The sequence below is a fragment of the Pyrus communis genome, chromosome 4, assembly GCF_041283825.1.
Source record: "Pyrus communis isolate YQ-2024b chromosome 4, ASM4128382v1, whole genome shotgun sequence".
Classification (NCBI taxonomy): Eukaryota; Viridiplantae; Streptophyta; class Magnoliopsida; order Rosales; family Rosaceae; genus Pyrus; species Pyrus communis.
The window spans coordinates 5,310,034-5,320,321 of record NC_142568.1 but is presented as its reverse complement, the minus strand read 5'-3'; the positions used below and the strand labels follow the sequence as shown (position 1 = coordinate 5,320,321).

At 35.9% G+C, this 10,288-nt stretch overlaps 1 pseudogene across 1 annotated transcript; it reads right to left on the bottom strand.

The window, feature by feature from the left end:
- Positions 1-6,930: 6,930 nt before the first annotated feature.
- LOC137723567 (pentatricopeptide repeat-containing protein At5g47360 pseudogene) lies at positions 6,931-9,933 on the bottom strand (annotated as a pseudogene). Its single transcript, XR_015961508.1, has 2 exons — positions 8,056-9,933; positions 6,931-7,270 (listed from the first exon to the last, which is right to left on the bottom strand). The product of XR_015961508.1 is annotated as a pentatricopeptide repeat-containing protein At5g47360 pseudogene (transcript).
- Positions 9,934-10,288: the final 355 nt, after the last annotated feature.

The window sequence follows — 10,288 nt, the reverse complement described above, 5'->3', positions numbered from 1 at the left end:
TTGATTGTAAATGTGATTCGGCCGTCTGAATGCCGAACTCAAAAATGTACTTGCGAGTATCCAATCATAAAATAAAACTCAGCTTTCAATCTGTCGAGCCTAGCAACTTGATAACACCTCACTTCGCCGAGAAGGCTGATGAGATAACCTCAAAAATCCTTGTTGACCAAGACTTGGATAAATAACCAGTTGGTCTTGAAGCAATGTTGTCTATCCAAACTGAAGATGTCGCCGGTTGCCTTCACATTGCTGTTTATCCAAACTAAAGATGTGTTAGCCAGAAGAAAGGGGGACAGGAAAAAATCTTAGGGTTGTTGAGAAGCATTGCGCAGGGCAATTTGTGTATTGATTTGAAAGGGCTTTGCATGATGCACTCCTTTCTCTATTTATAGTAGCGAACCCCTTATGCCCGAACTAGAAATTTACTTGGATTAGAACTCCTCAACCCAGTCTGATAAGGTTTAGGCCAATCCTAACCCTTATAGGACTTTGAACCAAGCTCCTTAACGAACCAAATTCATCCCCTAATTCTAAGTATCCTTAGCTTTAAGACTCCTTGTTGCACTAGGGTTCGACTACCTCACCCTTATCTAAACCAATCCTCTTCATAATAGGATTCGGCCAACCTTGACTGGACAGCCCATGACAAGATTCTAGATGAATGTTATTGGCCCAAACAGTTGCCTAACTAAAATTGCATAAAAGAATGGAATAAGATCTTATTTAGATCTTCTTTGTGAAGATCCTACAGATCAATTCATCATATCCATTTATCAATCATCTTACGGTCATAATTTTTTTATTTAAAATTGAATACAAACAGTACTTAATAAAAGCTGATAACACGATATATGATCAATGACTAAAATGAATTGATCTTTAGGATTCTCACAAGGAGGATGATCCTCATCCTAAAGGAATGTAAGATATCTCACCTTCAGCGTTGAAGCTCGAAAGTTGCATGAAAACTTTTAGTTCTTAGATGCAAACAGAAATTTAATTTAAATGATAATTTAAGTTGCTTAACTAGGGGAAAAAGAAACAAAAAGATTTGGATAATTGATAGGAAAAAACCAAAAGAAGAATTGACAGCTCAAACAATATATATGGGTTCTATTTATATACAAAAATATTATATCCATTGCATCGCATGTACTTTGGTCTTGTCATAATGTTTTTAAACAAACGCTTGTACCATTCAAAACAAAGAAAATTACTAAAAAAAAATTTTGGGAAAAAAAAAAAATAAATAAAGGCTAGTCAACAATGGCAACGGTTATGAGGTGCAACAATGGTACTAGGCTACTAGCATCATTGACTCGTGAACCCTGATGGCGAAAAAGACTTACATAAAACGAGTATACAAAAATAAAATTATTTTAAATTAGTTAGCGATATGATTAAAACTTGACGACATGTAATCAGTTTAGAATGCCACAATAGGTGTAAGTATATCCTTATCCAATTAGAAAGGCGTTGCACTTGTGAAACTCTAAAAATTGCAATTGGAACAGTATTTTAAAAACAGAAAAAAGGCAATTTAAATCGAATTATTTTTCATTTTATGGTAGTTTGAACAAGAAAAAAACAATTTCGTAGTTTTTTTTTTTGTCAAAAAGATAGATTTAGTTAGATTAGATGTCAGATTTACAACTGACGGAATTTGAACTCATACCGTCATGCAATGGCTTAACACTTTTCCACTATTGGTAAAAAGCCACTTGCAACAATTTTGTAGTTTGGTCATAATATTTAAACCCTAAAAATAGCGATTCGTACCAAATCCGTCGAAAACTAAAACTAAAATCTAATCTTATAACTACTAAAATCCAGAATGATTAGTCTCATGCATTTAATGACTTTCATTCCATACATTTTCTTTCTTTCTTTTTTTGAGAAAGATTCACTACACTTTCTACCTTTCAATTTCACCAAAAAAATAAATAAAAATGCAACGCATTTATATGTTTTGTCATTACCGGTACACCGACTACCTATTCCTCGTGAGGTAAGGAGAACCCATAAGAGCAACTCCAGCGTTGGAGCTCTCCTCCCAGGCAATGCACTATTCAATCCACCTAATGAACAGTAACTGCCCTTAATGAACAGTAAATAGCCCTGGCAATAGCATTTGCATCTCCACCGTTACACTTCAATAGCCCTAGCAATAGGCAATAAAATATTAGTATTTTTTTTATTTATAAAATAATACAAAATAATTTTAATTGTAATATCGGATAAGATTTTTAATCGTTCTCGTTGCGCCACGTGTCATTATCCGAAGTATTATTAAATAATACAAAATAATTTTATTTGTAATTTCGGATAAGATTTTTAATCGTTGTCGTTACGCTACTTGTCATAAAATCCGAAAAGACAATTATTGGGGATGGATTTCCGATAAATATTTTAATCGTCCTATGAGTAACTTCAACCCAGCTAGTACACAACGCAACATCTTCAATAAGCGACCAATTCGTACCTGCACCAGTGGTCATTTTGTTGAAAAAAAATGGATTCAAACTTTGAGACAAAGAAATGAATGTGATTGAAAGTAGTTGAGAAAATATGAAATTGTTGTGTAAGGTAGATGATAATGAGAAGGTATTTATAGAAAGGTAAAAACAATTTTTTTTACAATTTTTTTCAGATTTTTCAGATTTTATTTTTGAATTTTTTTTAAATTTTTATTCAATTAATTAATCTCTGCCGTTGGATATAAAAAAATTTGAATTCCAACACTCCAGATTGTGCCACGTGTCACAACGGTAACTTTTCTTAATTTTAAAACTATTTTTTCTTTTATTTTTTTATTTATAAAGCATATTAATATCCACCGTTGATCTCAGATCGAACGGTGGATATTAAATAAGACTTTTTTATTTTTTTTGACCGTTGAGATCGAACGGTCCAAATTAAATAACCGTTGAGATCTAACGGACCGTGGGAAGCCACGTGGCTTCCCAACGGTAACTGACAAAGGTTTTTTTTCTTCTGATTTTGTATCAGCGACGCGCCCCCACGCGCGAGTGGGGTGCACGCGCCTGACGTCAGCGCTGACGTCACATGGCCTCAGGCTCTCGGGATGGCAATCCCCCACGGGCCCGGAGCTCGGGCCTCCACCTTCGGTCGGCCTAGCCCATGCTGGAGCTGATCCACTGGCCCTCGGGCCCTTGTTCTGTCCACTGTCCCCCGAGCTAAAAACCACGCTGGGCTTGCTCTAAGGAAAGAAAGATGGAATCATGAGAAAATGGTAAATTTTTATGCAAATTTTAGATCTACTAAAAGCAGAAATAATGTTAAAAACAATCCCTCGTATGAACGGGTTACACAATTACCCTAATCCTAGTGTAAACGGTAAAGATAAGGATTTGGATCCTCTCCTGAGCCCAAAGAGAGAATCCTCCTGACCAAGACACGTGAGCTGTTGGATGAAAATTCAACAGCTATAATTATTATAACTTTAAAGGAACCTCCCTATTTGTAGCCGTTGGATAAAAATCCAACGGTCCACATGTCTTAGTCAGGAGGATCATCTCCTTGGCTCAGGAGAGGATCCAAATCCTAAAGATAACTCCTAGCGAAAGAAAAGGGAACAAGATTAGGTTATGTGTTGATTGTTTACTACCTTTAATGATATGAACAATCACTTACTTCCTTAAGCTTACATGGGCCTCTCAACACGCAATGCATTGTCAGTGGCTTAAGCTTGATGGGTCACTCTCGAGTCTCAAACCATTGATGTATTGTCGACTCTTTGTATGACTCATTCGTCCACATCATCATTTACCATTTGCCTGAAGGAAAAAAAATTACTTTTTACTAAGTAATTTTTTTAGGTCATTATTATGATATAAAAGTAGTTAAAAATTTAAGGAATTTTGAAATGGTATAACTACTGCAACTTCAAACTTAGGACAATTTAGGATACTCATTTCCAAATGTTGCTAGAAACGCTTTCCCTTTTTCTTTTCTTTTTTTCCTTCCTTCGTGAATAAAGCTTCATTCATGAAAAGAGAAATACAATTTGTGCTAGAAAGGTCTAAACCCAAATAAAACATAAAATCCTACACAACTAAGCAATATAAAACAGAAGACAGGCCCAAAAGGAGAGCTACAACCCAAGCAACAAAGGGAGGCCTAGACGGAATTAGGCTCGTAGGCAACAAAAGAAAATATAAACAGCAAAACCCTACTTCCCAGTAGCTAAAAATCAGTCGCCATCGCCACTACCAATGTTAAGGAAGACATCACGAAACTTTAAAATGCACCTGAACCAAAACCTAGATCTAAGAGTATTGCACATAATCAATCCACCAAGAACCAAAGTCTCCACAGCCACACCTGCAAGAGAAGTCACAAAATGTAATAGGAGGAGGGGGAGGGTGAAGTGGGTGTGTAAAACACCCTTGTTCCGACGTGAATCGTTCCACACTTTACCCAATCGGAACGAATTCGCTGTTTAATGCTTTTAATTTCGTATAAATCAATAAATAAATCTACCACCAGTATTCACCTAGGACATTATAGATGCACCTTTATAAGAAACAAGTTAAAAGTAAGTCTCTTTTTAGTCAACATCAGAAGCCAACCATTTTTTCACATAATCAAATAAATTACTTTTAACCATGTTCGTTAGGAAAAAAAACTAAAAAAGGATTTTTTTTTTTTCCTAAGAAGAACTTGCATTATTATTATTATTAGAAAAAATTACACTTATGGTATACTTTCAATATTTAATTATATATTGAGACAAAGCTTTTTTAAACATTTCAAGAAACGACATTTTTTAAATCCACGTAAGATGACATCATGTCCGGTTTTTCCATTGGAAACGAAGTTACGTATTCTGTTAAATAGCAATCGGCGGTGATTCGAATCATTCAAATTATATTTTCGTTTCCCTGCTGTTTTTCTTTCTCTCTGAAGTTTGTCTTTTCCAATTTATATTTCGTCATCTCCCTCAATTATATATCGCCATAATTTTTATTCAAATCATTCAAGTTTTCTTCGAAGATAAGTGTTTCTCTCAAGTTTATCTTTCTGAATTTCATGTGTTCCAATTTAGTTTTTTGAAGTGTTGTGTGTTTTTGAATTTATTTCGGTTTAGATTTTGAAAGAGTCTCTGATTTTTCAGTTTTTTGTTGGTCTCATTGAGTTTTTTTGGATTGTTCTTGTTTTTTGCAGTCACGGTTTTTTAGTTTTGAAGATTTTGATTCGGTTTGACCTTATTTGATCGAGTGTTTGGCGAAGATGATTTTTTCGTTGTGCTGCTTTTGTTTTTCATTGAAGTTCCATTTATTTTTTGCAGCATAGTTATCATATATATTTGTTAGAATTCGAATGTATTATGAGTTACTTTAGTATTTAGCGAATGTTATTAATATTTATGCAGCATCAGTTCATAGAATTGTGCAGAATCAGTTGACATAAGTAGATGCAGCATCACTTAGCAAATAAGGTAGATGTAGAATTGGTTGTTAACGCATAATGTAGATGCATAATTGTGTAGAACCAATTTATAAACAAAAAGTAGAACCAAAATTAATTTACAAAGTGCAACATCAGTTCAAAGTGCAAAATCAGTACAAAGTGCAACATCAGTTCAAAGTGCAACATCAAAGCTAGATGGTTAATATTTTTACTCACAAAATTTAGACGCATATTCATTTTCTTTTTCATATGTTTAAGAATCAATTTACAAACAGAAAGTATAACCAGAATTAATTTACAAAGTGTAGCATCAGTTTAAAGTGCAACATCGAAGCTAGACAGTTAATGTTTTTACTCACAAAATTTAGACGCATATTCATTTTCTTTTTCAGATGTTTAAGAATCAGTATACATATAAACTAAAAAAGTGAAACTGAAAGATCTAAAACACTGAAATTGTTTTTTCACGAACTGAAATACTGAATTTTTTGTAAAATCAAGTGCAAAAAACACTTGATAATGCATGCGTTTTTTACAGTTTTCTTTTGCAAAAAACAAGTACAAAAACACTTGATAATGCATCCAAAACTTTGATAATGCATTCGTTTTTTACAGAATTGAAATATAATCATGCAAAATGACAATTTCGAGTAGTAGAAAAACCTTTGAAACACTGATCTTTTTGGAAATCCAACTAAACTTTGTGAATCACTTTACTGAAAATCCAGCTTGAGAGTGTCGAAAACTATGAAGATTTTAGGGTTTTTTTTTTTTTTTTTTTTTTTTTTTTTTCTTCTGGGGAAGTATCTTTTGCATGATAGGATTTTGAAATGATAGGTTTGTGGAAGAGGAACACGGGTATTGAATAAGGGAAAAATGAAAGGAACTGGTTAGTTTTTATGATTTTTGTCGTGTAGTGGTTAACGTGGCCGTTTATTAACGGTTATAGTCGAGTGGCATGGACCGTAATTTAGTCAGTCCGTTTCTTTTTGGGTTGGGCTTGGTTTTCTGTTATTGGGTTTTTTGTCCCTCCTTGTAATGTTTTAAAAGGTGTGGAGTTGTTTGAAATATGATATATATTTATGTCTCTATAAGTAAGGCTACCATTTTACTACGAGCATTAGTGTTTTCCAAAAACGCATATCCAAACGAGTGAGGATCCTTGCCGAATCCTCTTTGTGAATATCTCGAAGATCCTCCAATTACATCCATTCATCGTACATTGTGCAATCAATTTTCGTCAGGTACTATTTATATTCAATTTTAAATAAAAGAATTTACAATCATTTCTAACCGCACGATGTACGATGAACGGATGTGATTTAAGAATCCCGGGATCTCACAAAGAGGATCCGGCGAGGATCCTCACTATTTCCAAACAACCTCACCTGTCATGTCAACTGCCAGATTTGTAAATGTTTAGGTGATTAATAATTTAATTATTGACTTAAAGCTCTAATGCAAACACTCAAGTATGATTAGCCGCAGGCTACATCATTTGAAGAAAAAACATATTAAATACCAATTATTGGAAACAATGATCCCGGATTCCCAATGGCCATAGACAACTTCCAATAATAATCTTAAGGCAATTACAATTCCCCTGTGAACCCTGAAAGCTAATCAGTTAAGCTTTCTGGTTGACTAAAGGCACTTGATATTGTATAGGATGAACATCAAGTACAACTGTTGGTGCTTTGCTATCAAATTCATGTAGAACTCGATCCTCGTCGTCCTATCACGAACTTGACTTACCTCTGTTGTCGCCCTCACTTGTCAACCATTTTCGTTTCTTTTAAGGTTTCCAACTTATCCTGTCCTCAGTATAAAGGTTGATCTGCCAAGAAACAAGTGCAAGAACCATGAGCCGCTTTACGCTAACCATAAAAACAATCAATGATGACTAGATAACATGGTTACATGCTATGTGTGCTCCCTGAGGATTATTTAAGGGAGGGATGAGAAGGAGTAGCTGAATTCTAACTCGCTCAACCTTAAATAAGGGAACACTGATTTAGGAAACATTCGAGTCTAAACAATACCATATAATTGTTTCCTTCTAACCACAAGGAGAGAGATAAATGTGTACATGAAGTGAGCGTTAGAAACGCCAATAAGGCATTCAACACCAAGAGGTGCAAAAAATTCTTGACCTTGCTTTCAATTGTTGAAAGGAAGAGAATTTTCCTAACCTGAATTCCACATATTCAAGAATGCATGTAACCGAGAAGAGACATACAATCAAAGACCTCCAAATATTATACTTCCCTAAGTTCCCTTATCCATGCTAGCAAAAAACTTATGTTCTTACATGCACGGCATAAGGAAAAGTAGAAACATTTATAATCCCATCTGAACATCACCAGTAATAATCCTCTACCTGCCTCCCTTAATACAGACATGCAAACCGAAAGCCATTAAAAGAGAAAAAAAAAAGAAAAGGAGCAGTGCAGTTTGCTTATTGACATGCTTTCCTGTGCCCTAAAGATTGATATCTCCAACTAGAATTATCTAACCAATCCTAGAAAATATGAACACCATTCAATATAACATTCGCAAATATTTCAGGTAGCTGCTTGATACATTCAGAATAACATAAAGCCAAAGTAATTAGTAATTTACCAGGACTTTCTTCAGTATCTCAGCTATTGTGTTAGATACTACCAACTCAACTCAAGAACTGTTTTCTTCTTGGTCGGAGATATTGATCTTAGTAGAACACAATTCCAGATAAACACATGAGAACCTCCAAGACAGATGAAGGTTTTCTTTTGCTCAACTTCAGCTTGCAATTCTCGTCAAATTCTTAATTAACTCCTCATCTCCGGATTTCTTCAATATCTCAGTTATTGTGTCAACATAAGGAGCTTTCAGTTTAATTCCTTTATTGAGCATTGCTCTTGCCAGCTTTGCAGCCTCCACTAAATGCTTTTGTTGACAAAGCCCCACTAAGAGGATAGAATACACATCAGAGTCGATGGAAGACAAGCATTGCATTTTCTCAAGTTCATCAAACAAGCACAACGCTTCTACCACCCGACCCTCCAAACAAAGTTTTTTCAAAATAATGCTAGAGGCCAAACTATTTGGTTTGACCCTGCCATCAACCATCATCCTAAAGACCTTCTCTGCCTCCTCACTTTTCCCACCTCTTGCCAATGACACAACAAGAGAGCTATAGCAATCACTATATGTGACACTACGTCCAGCAACAACTCTATCAATCAACTTACAAGCCTCTTCAACTCGATCCTCGACACACAAACCCTTAATCAGAGAACTAACTGTAACGCGACTTGGGGCACATCCACAAGCTTCCATTCGGTCCAAAATAACCAAGGCATTAGTGGACTGTCCCTTGTCACAAAGCTTTTGAATCACAGATGTATATGTTACTACATTAGGACTACAATCCCCACCTTCCTTCTCCATTTCCTTCAATAACCCCAAAGCTCTCTCCATATTATCACACCTACAAAATCCATCAAGAAGTGCCGAGTACACCACAGCATTCGGCAAACAACCATGTTCCTTCATAACCTTAAACAAGCCACAAGCATTATCTAACCGACCCACATTACAAAACCCTTTGATCAGTACCATGTACGTGATCAAATCGGGATAAAGATCCACCAACCGCATCTCCTTCACCAAACTTTCAGCCACATCCATATCACCATTATCACAAAACAATCTTATAACGACATTATACACCGTAGTATCCGGACGCAAACCAAATTCCGGCATTTTCCTTAATACCCTTAAAGCTTCATCAGCAAGCTTAGCTTCTTTACACAAATTAAAAACAACCTTAAACGTCTTCAGATTAACAGAGCACCCTTCAACTCTATAAGCCTCCAAAACATCGAAAATCACAGTCGGTTTTATCCTAATCTCACACAATTCACAAGCTTTGCTATACATAAAATAGCTGTGCCTATGAGTGGATTGAAGACCTGCCCATATGAAAAACCTAAGACCCATTTGGGAACGGCTACCATAGCATCTCTGTAAAACCTGACTAACATATTTGGAGTCCAATTTCACCTGAACCGAGGCAAGGATTTCCTCTACGTTGCCACCATTTTTCTGTAGGTGATTGTACACTGTTTCGGCCGCCGCCGCCGTAGAGAAGTTCAGGATTGATAATGTGTGATTTTTCAGGCCGACTGAGGAGGAGGAGAACCGATGTATTGAAGAAAGGTTCATCATTTCGATGAAAATTTTTAGGGTTTTGATCCAAATAAGATTAAACCGTAATGCTGAAAAGGAGAAATGAAGACCTGCAATGATCGAACTTGGTTCAGGTGGATCAGAAACTCTTTTATGCCCAACTGGTTCAAGCTCCAATTTGAGTTACGTCGTCGAATTACCGGTTTGTGTTTGGGAAATTGGCTGAGAGAGTCGTGGGGAGGCATATGCGTGTGTTCTTAATGGTCGGTGGGGGGAATGGTGGCTCAGAGCTGTTCCACCATGTAGGCGTTCATTTACAAACCTCTCACCTCATACATAAAATTAAGGGCTTTTAACAAACAATAGCCCCTCAATACTACGGCCTGCTGTTAGTATTCTTCTTCGTTTAGAAGTGAGAGGTTTTAAATTCGAATATGAAAACATGAAAAATAAAGGAATGTTACAATATCGGTTCAACTGGTAAATAATAAAGTGTTAAACTAACAATGCACAAATCAATTCCTCCCAAAATCAATCTACTCATTTGCACAAGACAAGACTCCATTTAGCTCTAACTTAGTACCTAATGGATTATAATACCTCCGTTGACGGTATCCCAACCAAGGTTTTATAACTCTAGTGAGCAAATGAAGTGCCTCCGTCAACCTCCGTCCAAGGCATG